Source organism: Pyxicephalus adspersus, chromosome 4 (genome assembly GCF_032062135.1).
Source record: "Pyxicephalus adspersus chromosome 4, UCB_Pads_2.0, whole genome shotgun sequence".
NCBI lineage: Eukaryota > Metazoa > Chordata > Amphibia > Anura > Pyxicephalidae > Pyxicephalus > Pyxicephalus adspersus.
The window spans coordinates 73,922,973-73,938,056 of record NC_092861.1 but is presented as its reverse complement, the minus strand read 5'-3'; the positions used below and the strand labels follow the sequence as shown (position 1 = coordinate 73,938,056).

The following is a 15,084-nucleotide window of genomic DNA, read 5'->3' as shown; positions in this document are numbered from 1 at the left end:
TATGGACTTTGTACAGTGCTGCGTATATAAATAGTGTATAATAATAATAATAATAAATGTATTTATATACAACATATAGTGATGACAAACCTGCAGGCCTGACAGGAGGAGCCCTGCCCGCAGAGCTTACAGTCTATGACTAGGCTGAGGCTTCCATTGGTGTGCCCGAACAATAGGCTGTAGAGGAATTTCCCGGTCAGTGTGTGGAAGCATGAATCAATACATGTGTGTGTGGACAGAATGGAGCACACAGTAGATGTCAGTAACGAGTCTACAAGCGGCCTGGAAGTGCCAATAAACAAGAGGGAGGCGTAGAAGGAGGCCGGTGTAGGCGGGCCATTGACAGAGCAACAAACACATAGCAGTCACACACGCCGCCGTGCCTGCCATCAGGATGAAGACACAGGCACTCTCAGTCAGGCTCTGGCTTCTCCTAAACAAACACACAAGGAAGTGAATTGTACACAATGTGTTAGTGTGTGACGAGCCTCTGGTACCCCCGCCTGGGAGAGCTGACATATCCGCACGGCTACGGTGTGTTTTTTTTTTTTTCTTTCTTGCCCCCTCCTTTACAAAGCCTTCCTCTTTACAAGCCCCACGTACAAGGGCTGGGGGTGGATCCTGCCTGAGAAGCTGGCTCCTGGGAACAACAACAACAAGGCAGCCTCACAAGCAGCTACGGCAAATGGCCATGTGATGGTTCCCTGTGGGGTGAGCTTGTCAAACCAAAAATAAAACCAAGAAAAAAAATACAAAACAAACAAAAAGCAAACAAACACAGAGCCACAACGTGCTCACTAGAGCAAGAGGAGGAACTGAAAGTGCACAGAAGGTGAGTGTGATCAATGTGTGCTATTTGTGTGTGTGGTGGGGATATGATAACAATGTGGGGTGTGCACTACACAGCCCCCCAACACTGTGCAAGCATTTACACACAAAAGCCAGGCAGACCCCCCATTAGCTCATCTGTTGTTGGATGGAGGGAAAGTTGTTGGTGGAAGCTCTGCAGCCTGGCACCATTTACTACAACAAGTCCCCATGACCTGGCTGACACACAAGATGTGTGTGTGTATATGTGTGTGTGTGTGTGTGTGTGGCACTCATCTTGTTTTTGTGCTTAGATGGAGAAACAGCTGTCACATTTGGAGTCTTCTTCCTTGCTATTAACCCATACATGGCTATTTTCTGAACGCCAGCTCCGCCGTCCTTTCATTCATAATTGTGTGCTGAATGTTGTGTTGTTTCATCAGCCATGTGATGTGTTGTGTAGTAGCACAGTGTGATCACACTTTAGATCACAGGCATGTTTATTATTCAGCATTTCAGGGTCATTGTATGTACTAAGCCTTGGACTAGGGAAGCCTGATAATATGGTTAGTGTTGTGTTTGTCCCAGGTGTAGAATAATGAGTGACAAATGTCAGTGTTACCAAGGAGGAATGTGTGTTCACACACACAGGCATGTCATTGCATTGTGTACTGTCATACACACAGGAGTACGTCATCGTGAAAACCGCTGTGTCTTCATTGAAAAGTGTGAGATTACGCTGAGCTGTACATAATGGGAACTGCATATCGTCTTATGCTGGCGTAGCACATCTGTACAAACCTCTTTAACCTCTCCGTACCTTGCGCTGCAAGCGCTTTGTTTTCTTATCACCAGTATCATATTCACCCATTTTTGTATTCCCTATATATTCCACTGGTCACAGACATTACAATGTGATTGTACAACCTTCTTTTTAATTTACCATCATTATATTGGACCAGGGCCTGCCAAAACGTCCATTCAGCTTATATCCAGATGGTTTTTGACACAATTACACTAGAGATGTGATCTTTCTTGTGCTATTTTAGTACGGTAGTTGTTTCATTCACTGTGATATTTTAGTAGTTGTTTCATTCACTGTATCTATCCATTGTACTTTTTGGTATACAATATATCTGATCCTGAAGATGATCCTACATTTTCATGATAATTCGCTTTTATCTTGAAGTTTTGTAAAGTCTGAAATGTGTGACGTCATTGCAGAGAAATGAGAATACGTGTATAATATAACGTAAACATTACAGTAATACAATCCTTTTACAAAATAAAATTATATTCATGTTTTAGAATTGTCCACGCAAATTGCATGTAGGTTTTTATTTAGTTTTTATACTGTTGATCTAATTATTTTTATTTTTTCTTAATCTTAAGACCTGGTAGGATGGGCACACCGGGTCTGATTTACCGAAGTGTAAAGTGCACCTGTGCACACAAACATCAGTCACGTGCCAGAAAGTTTTTTTTTGTTTTTTTAAAAGAGCTTCTGCATGTAATTTGGTGTTGGGAATAAAACGAATGAGCATGTATTAAATGGGAGCCACTGTGTATTTCTAGAGTATATTTAATAGTGTGCCTATGTGGGCAATAAGACCTCTTCCCATCCTCATTGTTAAGGTGATCCATGAAAACTTTGATTCATTTCTTCTGGTAAAAGAAAATATTAGCCCATATGTCCTAGTTAATTTTCCATCATTTAAAAAAATCTCCTTTTCTGACTGGTTATTTGAGGCTCTAGGTCTGCTAATCCTATACTAAATCTCCAATAGGTTCACTTGAGGTTTAAATGTGAGATTTTATTCTCATACTACTGAGCAATATAATCTGTACAATATTTTTACATACGTTATGATCAGCATGCTGTATATATGGTAAAAGACCAGCTTGCTTTTGAATATTTGCATTATTATTGTATTTATTATTCTAGTTAAGCTCTTTTGATGTATATGTAAAGGTATTGAAAGTTTACGTTAAATCATCATGGGAAACCATTATGTTTTTAAAGGGAAAGCACATTCAGATCCTCTTTTTAGAAAATATGGTGTCTGAATTGTCTCACCAGATACATCCCTGCATACCAATCACTGTTCCTGCATGCAGAACTGCACATGAAAACTGATTCAGCTTATCTGATGCAAAGGATGCATGTGTTGGATTGTAATAGAACCACCCTGGCTAGATGAATGATGACCTTCAGCCTAGTAATAGTTGCCGGGTCACTGCTGAGAAGTCTGACTAAGCTTTGGAGCTAAATTGGTCTCCCTCCTTTCTTGTTGTCCTTAGCCATGGGATCACCCAGTGAAAGCAAGATTGACTTTATCTTTGGATCACTGTCTCAACCCTGAATAATAATATACAAATGTCCTGCTGAGAAGTCCACATGATACATTTCTTTAAACTAAACGGCAAATGTTGACCTTCTCCAGTTTAATTTCTAATTGTTTAGATCTTGATTAGTAGTTATTATTTGCTCTCCATTCTGTAAATTGTTTGTAATAACAAAGCATAGAGATTCGCGTCAAGCCATGCTGCTTGAAATTGTGCAAGAAAAATTCCAAAATTAGAAACTTTGATAGAAGAGGCTCAGCGTTCACTACTCTAAATTCACAAGTATTTTGACAATTATAAAAAGATGATTTTGCTTGGGATGACTGCATTATCTTTACAGTAATGTTTTACAGTAAGCAACATATGGCAAGCATAATATTTTCTATTAAATTTGGCATTTTATTACTGAATATATATCTTATTCTAAATGACCTCTTAAATATTGTTTGCTTGTTTTTAACTCCATTCTAGGGCATTCATATGTGTAAAGCTAGCAAAACAAATCTGCTGACATGTAATGTTAAGCTACCGTTAGTGTAATAGATGTACTGAATGTGAAATGTATTTACTTAATATATATATATATAAATACCGGTATTAGTTTGTGTTGTAATCTTGAGTGGTGTTCAAAAACTGCTCTGCTTTTTTGAGCTTGAAGTACTAAACACAGGACATACCATTGAGTCATGAAAAACGTGGAATCAGAAACTGCAGGTCAGCTTTGTAGGCATTATTGTTCTATCATTATACACATACTTTATTCATTTTTACTAGTAACCGATTTATTAGATGTGCAGAAATGGTGTAAACATTATCCATCCAGATGTTATACCTATTTTTATCAGAATAGTGCATGAACTAGAAACTTAACTTTTTGGATTATGTCTTAAACAATATTGTTTAATTTAACAATTTACTGACCTTTAATATGAAATGCTGAACAAAAAAAAAATGTAAACACCCAATGATCGTTTCTGGCTGAGACCTTGTAAAAAAGGGGTAGAGAAACTGTTCTTATTTTAATTGAAATACAGAACTTGAAACAAGTAACTCTTGTTAGAAATTCAATGGTACAACTGCCAACCCCATAGTATATTTCTTATAAATTCCAGGTCAGGTAATTGCAACTCTTAAGGAATGTTGGTTAATTACAAATGAGCTACACTACTCGATATACATGCCTACTGTATATCTGGCTACCTTTTTCTTTGAAGCAACTCAGAAATATTGGCATTTACAATATACCTAATGACCATCCCATTATTTTGTAACTTCTAATATGAACCACATGTTTGATACTCTGCTTTTTTGTCAGTGACATGTTTTATTATTATTATTCAGCTCCAGCTTTTGTATATTTTGTATTCGCAGGTTGTGTATTAAATATTTTTCAAAGTATTTTTTTATTTTCCTTTTTTTTTTTTTTTTTGATTCATCTCCAGCTTTTGTATATTTTGTATTCGCAGGTTGTGTATTAAATATTTTTCAAAGTATTTTTTTATTTTCCTTTTTTTTTTTTTTTTTTGATTCATCCAAATGTGTAGACTTATATGAATTTTTGTTTTATTATACCAGTTATTTGGTATAGTAATTTTTCTCGTATATTATGCAAGTGACAGAATCTGAATAAAGCTGTAGTACTGTTGTCTGTAGCATGTTTGGTTTTGCACTTGTCACCAATAAACCATAGACGTCAGTTCCATGTGGAAAATAGCTTTTATATAAAGCCATTCCAAAGTGCATTTACCCTGTCTGTATATTTGTTGCAGTCAATTTTCAAATATCACAAGTTATTTGAGGGTAAAAAGAACCACAAGACTGAGTTGTTTTTTGTTATTTTGAAGAAACCAAACGGTTTTCCAGGTGTAATCACAAAACGGCATGTAATTATCGCAATGGGCTGTCAAAGCACCTTTAGCCAGCGATTGTCAAAATACACCAGCTTGAACACTACGATACAGTAAATACAGATGCACCTTTTTCCGCTTTTTAGAGTATCGGTTTCAGAAGCTTGATGAGGAAGTTCTGTGTTGTGTGACTATGTAGTTTTGTGGTTAAAAAGAAAAAAAAATACCCAGAGCAACATTTTGATTGATCCATCTGTCTCAAATGATCCATAATACAAAAAAAATGCGTGGTGTTTGGTTATGTTTCCTTTTTTTAGCATGTTTTATTATAAAACTGGCCATGTGCAGGCAGATTTCCCCAGGCTTACCAGAGGACATGTTTACTAGTTTTACATAGAAAGATCAGAAATATTAGGAATCCTCCATCGATAAATTGTCTCCCCAGTTCCACGTTCCAATCATCATGAATTAGAAAAAAAACCTATAATGGGTAAATTGCCAAGGTTGTTTGCTGACTTTCTTTCTGAAAATGCTGAAGTGTGTGTGTGTGAACCCTAACCTTCCAAATTAAAGTACTTGTTGATGATGCCAGAACAGTGATATTTTGTTCTTATGTTATATATCACTTGCTATTATCCCCAGCTCCTTCTGTGGACTATCAAAACATCTTCCCTTTGTTACAGTAAAGAGGGGATGTTGTTCAGTAGACCTGCCATAGGGTGATGACACGGTTTCACCTTAGATATAGTGCCACGTCAACGTTGTCGCCCTAGGACAGAAAGTGTTTTACTGTAAGGGTCACTTGGTGAAAAAGGAAAGAAACTGAAAAAACAAATGCAGCCCCTAATTTTAAGGTTTGGTGCAGTATTTTTGGAATGTGTCCAGGCTTTGCTGTGTCGGACACTTCTGGGAGTGTTGGTTGTCCTTTTCCCCGCTGCACTCTGTGGTTTCCAACTGTCGGACCCTACTAGTCACTACAGCTCACAGTGGTGATGTAGCAGTATCAAGTGGATCCGTAACAAATATTGGAGACCAGACAATCCCGTTTTGTCATTGTTGTGTTGCACAGCAATCTAGAAAGATCAGTGGTGGTGGTGGCAGGTTAGGTATAAGAAATCATTCACACAATTCATAGAAAAAGCTTGTGGGTTGTCTTACGGTATTCTTATTGTATATTTTGTAGGCTATTTTATCTTTCTTCCTTTTCCGATCTTCAGAAAGAGAAGAGATTAGCACATTGTGTTGATATATATTTTAAAGCTTTAATGTGTGCTGCATAAGATTGCAGCATGTCATTTTCCTCAGTGTTCACTAGTGCAGTGGGTTCAACAAGAGTATAGCCACAGCGGATGCATGATCCTTAATGAATGGATTGTGAAACGTATAAACCCACCATGCTATGAATACAGCAAGGCACAACTATTCTAAGAACTCAGCAAACCACTGTACTGACTGTGGATACAATCATTTAAAGGTTGTTCACATTACATCATTGCATCACTTCCTCTTACCCAAAGCACGCCTAGTGCTGTGCATGCGTGGTCACGATAATTTATTGTCTGATGACATCTGTACACACAATAGTGGATGGCAGATAATGACCTTAACAAATCCATCTGGATGGATAGCTAGTTGCAGTCGAGAATCATAGTGGATTGTCATATTTTGCTGTTGTTTGTTCCCTATTTATTTTAACCATTATTTATGACCGATATGTCTCTGATAGGTCATTTAAATGACAATTTTCTATCTTGTGTGTGTGTGTGTGTGTACGTAGCTTAATGCTTTACTTGATGAGTTTTCCCATTGTTTGCAGACTTGCATTTGACTAGTGAAGAATTTCAGTTTTCATCTAGTGAATCCATCAGATTCAATCACATGTTTGTACCATTGTAATGATTCCACTGCAATTGTACAAAAATGAAAACTGAGAAATCTAGCACATACATAAACAACACATATATTGTGTGATCAGCAAATAATTAAACAAAGCAGAGATATAGTCCTGGAAAAAACAATGTGAAATCAAAGCAGCAGACAAATGCTTAGCACACACATGGATACTGCTAATCCTTTGTGAAAGGTTTGCTCATTCTGCTGGGCACTGGGGGGTTAATTTTGACCTTGACTTGGAAAACAGGAACTGTAAGTGTGGAGGTGTTCCTGGTGTCCAATTTACATAGTGCCATGTTTTATTTATGAGGTAGGTGTGTGTAGTGGTTTGTGTATGTGAGAACAATACAGCTTGTCAGCAGTTTCCTACAGGCAGCTGCTGCTGACTCACGTGTCTGCCTGAGCCCTGAGCTGCCCTCTCTAAATCATCCACAGCATGAATGAAAGAATGTGCAACTGTCACTTATCTGATGCTGGAGCAGATCACTTCCATGCTTCTTTAAAGAAAGGGAAACCAGGGAAAAAGACAATAATGACAGGACAATTTGAAGGCTGTTTACTCTGTATACATAGTATAGTGCACACATCCTTCTCAGACTTTTACCTTGATTGCACTTGGCTCATTTCTGCATGGAATACAGAACAATTGCATCATTTTGATATTCAACAAAGAAAGCATTGTTCTTCTCCCCCTAGCATGCATCATGCTATTTTTCTGGGATTTCATCCATGGCCCTTCCCCTCACAGCGATGTAAATAAGACTCCCACAGTACACAGACTGAGGAGCAGTCCAGATTCTAAGTTTATTTAGCTACGCTTATTTCTTGGGCATGTTATGACTCTAACACTTTAGATTGCTGTGAGATATGCTGCTGCTTTGTAACAGGAATCCTTTACAGCTTCTGTCTTTCATCAGTTTATACAGCTCCTGTAATGTCAGGGCTTGTAATGTTGGGAGGACATCTCCACTTGGAAGTTGGGGGATCGTCCAACTTTCTTCTAAGTTACTTGTTTGGTCTGCTATTTGTACGTCGTAGTGCAATTGCTTATGTAAACTGTGTTCACCCAGCTGTATAGGAGAGATTCTTGCTGACTCAAATTGCTTGTCTACAATAGAAAAGCACCAGTTGGCTGTCGGTCAATGCCATAAAAAGCACCAAGCTTTGAAAAGACTGTCAAGGTTGAATAAAATAGAAATGGATAAATAGGAAATCTTAGCGGTCTATTTTTAAAACAGTGAATCTGTAATTCTCTGAATCACTGCCATGGAAACTCGTGGACCTGGAGAACTATCCACCAGGGAATGTTTAGTGAATGTCAGATTCGCTGCTTTGTACATTGACCCTTTAGTGATATAATTATATAATTTATTGATTAACTTGTTAGTTTGACATTTCATTTACTTAAAATGCATTAGTTTCCTTATCGGACAGGATAAACATCAAACTGTCATAAACCCAGCAAAGAATCTAATGTTTATCTAAAGCTTATATTTTATTTTTATTATTTTTAGTTTGTTTCTCATTTATATTGCCTGTAGACCAAAGACAGATCACTGGTTCGGCTACATATGGAATAATAAAATGTGTCCCTCCACTGCAGTTTTTTTTTTCCGTTCTCCGGTTTTAATTATGGTAAGAACATTTATTATATTTGTATTGTTAGATTACGTTCTTTTCTTTATCCTTCTACAAACCATACTCTACAAATACATTTCTGTTCTTTGTGCACTGAATAGGACATGTATGACTTTCCATGTCCAGAATTTGATAGAAATATGAGATAAATAGTGGCTTTTTCTTATCTTACTGTACTAGTGAAAGGTTTATATTTGTGCTGTGATATAGCTTTTGCTGCCTCGTGAAATGATTCTATTTCCATCCAATTCTGCTTTACTCAGTGTTTGCTGTGAGCAGGTAACTGTTTCTTTGTAGAGGAGTCTGGGGACATGTGCCCAGGAGGCAGGAAAGAGCCTGTCCTTAGCCGTTAAAGTTCATGGTGTTTTTCAGGAAATCGGAGTGAATGACCTGGAAAGAATCTGTACAGTCATGCAGAAGCAGATCCGCCAACAGTGACTGCTTATTACAGTGTTTGTATACAAAAACTAAAGAGGAGTGTCTAGCACTGCTGACATGTCCTGCTAGGGGTCTGTGTGACCTTAATCCACTCAGGTTTTTTTTTTTCCATCCATTTATCATGAATAAAGAATTATATTCTTATTGAAAGTAGAAATCCACATCAAGCAAATGCCGCTGTATTTTGTTATTTAGTGTTCGACTTTGAGTTTTGATAAATAACACTATGAAAGCAGTTCTATTGTCAACCAATTACAGGTCAACTTCTGCATAATTAGTATGGCAATCATAGAAATGCTGACCTAGGGTTGTTACTTGCTAGTGGTTAGTATATTACATACATAGTATTGTGCTAATAATTAAAGGAATTTAGTATTCCTTTGTTTATACCGCCAACAATCTGAAATTGCTTGTTAAAGTTTATCTGAACCTGGACAATTATCTTTTCATTTTTGCTCCTGTTTGGTCTGTTTAAAAATGCTTTTGAAGGTGTTTTTGTTTGTTTTTAATTTGATAGGTCTTGCCAGAAATCCTGTCGCTAATGACTTCTTGTGCTGACTGTTATAAATTAACCAATTTAGCTAGCTCTGAGGACTACAGAATCATGCCTTGTTAAAGACAACATAAGAGGGGAAGGTTTTTTTACAACAATCTTGTTTTTGTTGTCATGATACTAAAGGGTGTTGTCTGAGGACTGGAAGACTTTTTACTAGCAGAATCTCCATGTAAAAATAAATGATTGGTAAAATGCAAAAGGTAGAATTTTTTTTTTTGGGTTCAAATATCATGCGCAACACCATTCCCACCTCTATGAACGATTGTTGTGATAATGTTGACTGAACTAGACTACCACCAAGGCCATGCAGTAGTTTATATCATCCTGATTGTTTGTTTTTCTTGAACACCATACTCTTTAGTATTTGCCTCTATTCTCTGATGCCCTCTCTTTCAGACCCAGGAAATTACCCTCCCATTTTAGTAATTGCTAAATTTTTCCCCTTACTATTTGTGTCCCCCCTTGAGATTCCAATTGTTTTATTGTACTGTCCTCTATTTTAATGTTGTACCCTTCCTTCTTTCCCTACACGTGTTTTCATAAATCCTTATAAATAAATAAAAAAATGGTCCAAACATATATATTTGCTAATCTGTGTTATTGAAATTGCATTTTAAATTGTCCATATATTGTAGTATCCACACACCATCTTTCCTATCTTCCCCCTCGTCACCCCCCTGAATTAGTGGGAGGGTGGTTCTACCATCTGAGGAATGAATGCAAGGCTTCCTTAAAGAAAGTCTTCTGTATGAATTATGGATTTATTTTCCTTCTTTGCTGGGAATCGAGTGTGTAATAGGACATTTCTGTCCCTCTCCCAAACCTTCTCTCCTTTCCTTTATTATTAAGCCACCGGTTTTGTTTTGTTTTTCCTCAAAAAAGCAGCTGTCTATCAAATGAAAAAGGAAAACACAGGTCAGGGCTGGGAGAAGCTACCCTAATCTATGCAATGATGTGTCTTGGTCTTTATGCCATCTAGGAGCGTGATGACATACTAAGAGGGAGGCGTGAAATCCCTATGACCTCTGTGCTCTGTATTCAAGAGGTTTTAGAGAATCCCAGATTCTGCATTGTGCTTTCCCAGCAGCCGGAATACCTTTTGGATCAGCCAGAAGACACATAGGGGTGTATTTCTTGATATCAAACCTCAATAGCAAAACTTGATGATTTTCATTCTAAATAAAAGCATAAGTAAGAATTGATCATGGTTTACACGGTGGGACTTTAGAACTATTAAATGGACAACTTACGTCTCAAGCTATAACCTTGTAATACACTCATCCCGGATTTTTTCTGCTTTGATTTAGCTATGCCTTTTTGTATGACAGAATGTATAAATGTGCTCTATAATTTTGCAAGTATGTATGCACTATTTTTACCTTTCAGTTCCAGCATGTTTGCGAAAAAAAAAAAAAAAGTTACGTTTAGTCTCCCTTCTAGACATTGCTGGGATTTTGTGTAGCACATGTTGGATTGTTTTCATTTTATATAATACTGGAAAATGTGCAACCCTGTATATAATAATCTTTTCACAGCTCCTGTCCCAATAAAACAAAAGTGTAATGCTCTTAGCATAGCTAGGCTCACGTTTTTGGTGCTTCTACTTTGATCTGGTTTTTGATTGTGCAAGTCAATCTATTTATTTGCAATGAATTGCTCTAAACTGGGGTAAACTGATAAGTGGTTCAAAAGTGTTCACTTTTACAGCATGGCCATACATATAGAGTATCTTATGGGAGGAGAATCCTCGCCGTTGTAACAAAATAATACACAATAAATATGTATAGATTTGTATAGATGTAGAACCATTTATCTCACCTACACATTGAAGAACCTGCCCAGCTGGAAAAAAAAACATTGCCTGGCTTGACTATATGTTAGGCGTCTCTTTTTTAGAACATGTTTTCTTCTTTCAAACTAAAGGGACTGTCTCAAACCAACATGGTATTGTGTCAAATAAAATGTTATTTAAAACCTTGTTTAAAGAATTTATGAATATAAATCCATATACAGCTTGTTTTGTTTCATGTAAAAATCATTATACAGCAAAACAACTTTAAAGAAACAGTAAAGAGTAATGAGCATAAAACAGCTAGAAGTCTATAAATGTTCTTTATATACACAAATTGGTGGTGGTAAGTGTTGTTTCCCTGGGATAGTAAATGTGTTATAGTAGGAGGACCAAATGAATGTATAGGAAAGAAGCTTGGATCTAAGGACTTGCAGGCTGCAATATATAACCATATGCTTTTGTGTTTGGTTGGTTGTTGTACAATAAATATTACTCCTGCCTGCAAATGTACCTTACTCTTAGTCCCACTTTCAGACTTCTTTCAATGACATGCTGGAAAAGCAATTTAGTAACGGACTAATAGTCCTGTACATTTAATCCCACAAAGTTTAAATACTTTTGTGCAGAGGATCTCTTGAAGCCAAAGAGGATTAATCAGGTATTTATACTAGATGTAGTTAAAAAATACCATACACTTTATTTTTTTAATCTACAAGAAATGTTCTATTTAGATAATACTCATTTTTTGCAGCTTTAAATATTTAAAAGTGAAAAATACTAGTACTAGTGTTACAACATGTTAGCTAGTCAAACTGATGGACTGTTTGCTGTCCATGATGCTAATCCTGCATTTAGAATCTTGGCGACAAGTTAACAGGCAAGAATGGGGTGGACAAGTTGCCTAACACTAAAGTATGAGATGTTCTTTTGGGGGAGATGTCATTTAATTTAAGCTGATGGATGGTTCGTTACAGTATTTGTTGAGTTTAGCATTGGTAAACGATGCAGGTACACGTACATTATACTGTACTTAGCCCCAGCTCTCTCTGCTATTCTTCTACTTGTCTGTTCCCTACCAGAAGGCTATACAGCATAGCATGCACATTTTTCTATAGGATTGATGAAAAAAATCACTTTAAATCTGTGATAAGGCAGAGCTATAATGCAAAAAGGGATAGGCCATAGCCCTTCTGCAACAAAACTTACTGCCCAATCGGTTTTTAATCTGGCACACATGCGTAGCTCAGTGTTTGGTTGCAGGGATACCTGACACATCCTAGCTTTTCCTGGGGCTGCCCGGAATGAATGAACTCTCACATACCTTTTTGGGAGTTTTGTCATTGATTCGATGGAGGAAGAGAAGAATATGGTGAGTGTAGACAGGATTTAGTTCAACTTTAAAATCTGTTAAGTACCAGGCAAACATGGGAAAATATTTATTCTCTTTCAAAAATAAGGGAAGGGACACAATCAGCTTTTATTTCAAGTAAAATCTACCCTTCCATGTTTGTTCCTTAGTTTTTTGGATTTATAGGCTTGATCGTGTACTGTCCCTTTAAATCAGTGTACAGAAAGTGACTTTTCTACATCTGTATGTGCAATATTAAAGAAGTGTTTAAAGAGTTAGAGTCCCTTAGGTAGCTTTTTTATTATTGTGTGTATGAAAATAATAGAGGGGGACCAGAACATTGTGCCTTTGTACATTAATATTTCAAAATGCTTTCAGAAAAGACTTGTGGTGTTTTTTGAACAACTGGATTTAATCAGCCAGTAAGAGAGACCTCAATAGTGTTCCACAGAAATGTAGTTTTACATTGGAAAAAATCACAGGTTTCCTTTATAATTGAGAGTGTGAGCTAATGCTTGTGGGCTATTGAACCTAGAATAGAATTTAAATATTAAAGTTTAGAAAACCGAGTGAATACTGCCTGTAATATAGTAACATGACATATACATAAAAACATATACATGTAAAACAAAGCACACTCTTCTTCTATTTGAAAAGTGAAATGATATATAAAAATACCAACCTCCAAATTAAAATATTCTGCAGGTTTCAGTAAATAGTATTCGTATTCTTTCACTCCATAGTTTCTAATTTTCTTATGTACCTCATATTTACGGTACGTTTATTATTATTACTATATAGGGGGTAAATTTGCAGGTTTTACCTAAATACCTGGCCAGCATAACCAAACTATAAAAATGACCTACTGACCTCCAATAAAGATGTATTCAGACGTCTGACATTATTAGGGCTGGATTGAGTGTGATTTGTCAAAAAGCTACCACATTGCTTGGCAGGGGGTGGGGCAGCTGTCGGGGGCTGTCTGCCCCCAGCCTCCTGGCCATCTTTCTCTTGCCCCCTTGTGCGTTGTCCCTGGGAGCCATGAAGGGTGCCCGGGGGGTTCTTAGCTTTCATGTCACATCTCCTGCCCCAAGACCCTGAAAATGCATTCCTTCACTGAGACTGTCATCATCTACACAATTTTTAAATGAAAGAATCTAGTTATAGAAACTATCTATGTCCCAACCCGTGCTGCTCCCTAAACAAATACAAGACCTCTCCATCATAGGTTAGCAGGTTCAGTCTTCCTTGATTACAAACTGGCTGAGGATCTGTGTGCAAATCTCCTATTAACTGCCAGAAAGGTGTTTCTTCTCATGTCAAAGTTCTTTCCAACTAGCCATTGATACCTGGAGGAAACACAAAGGTAAGTTTCCCAAATATCTTTATATTATCTATTTTGAAGAACAGCACAAACTAGGGAAAAATGACCTTGGTAAATTAGTTAGGAGATGAAATATTCAGGTTTTGTATTTGTGGTAAATGCAGTTTTTTACTACTCTAAACAATACATAAAATGGAGCTTTAAAGAATGAAACCAATGTTGATCATTGTGGCCACTGCTGCTCGTCATCTTGTAATATACTTTTCAGTATCACATAATATATGCGGAGGTCTGGTAACAGCAACAGCAACAGTATTGAAAAACACCTTGTCACCCGACTTGACCTTGCGCTGGAATGTTCTTTTTGCAGCGAGCCATGTTTCTGCCAAAGTACCACAGCATTTTCTAAAGACAACACTGTCACACATTATGACTGTGCAAGCAGAGGAGGGAATGCAAGCCAATGTCAGACTTTACCATAATTATCTTACAACTCCAGTCCCACAACAAAACATATCTTGTGATTACTAGCGTCTTACAATTGTGTATAGATTTTTTTCAGATTCCTGTTCATACCAGTTACGTTTAGGAAAATGTGAATACATCGGTTTATTCATAAATATTTGGTAACATTTTTGTATCATACAGTATTATGATTTTATCATAATTTGTGCATTGGATGAATGTTTAAATCTGCCTGACCATGGGAGTAGCTGTAAACCTGCTAAACAAGGGTTAACCTATCTGCAACCTAAATAGTTTTATATTTTATTCACATAAAGCAGACCTAAACTAGAGGGTAGTTTAAATTAACAAAAGAGACATGCAAAAATCCTATTTGTCAAAAAAGAAAATTAAAATCCTGGATCTTGTTGGCTTTTTGTTTTAGGTCTAAACTGTACTTCACATGCTGTTACCGCATACATAGGCACTTAGATACACTTTAACTCTGGCCCATGCTTGTAATAGGGGTGGCATTTAAATTCACCTTTAAGTTCTACTTTATTTGGAAAGTGGAGATCCTGTGAATATCACAGTGTATAAAAATGTTCTTAATGTCTTGACTTTTTTTCGTTCTGCTGAATCTATGGGGGA

At 36.9% G+C, this 15,084-nt stretch overlaps 1 protein-coding gene across 2 annotated transcripts in view; it reads left to right on the top strand.

The window, feature by feature from the left end:
• The first annotated feature begins 330 nt into the window (after nucleotides 1-330).
• BACH2 (BTB domain and CNC homolog 2) overlaps nucleotides 331-15,084 on the top strand; it is a 164,671-nt gene continuing 149,917 nt past the window's right edge. For both annotated transcript variants that reach the window (XM_072408646.1, XM_072408647.1), the window contains exon 1: nucleotides 331-832. The gene's annotated coding sequence lies outside the window, so the exon portion shown is untranslated. The remainder of the gene's footprint in view (nucleotides 833-15,084) is intronic.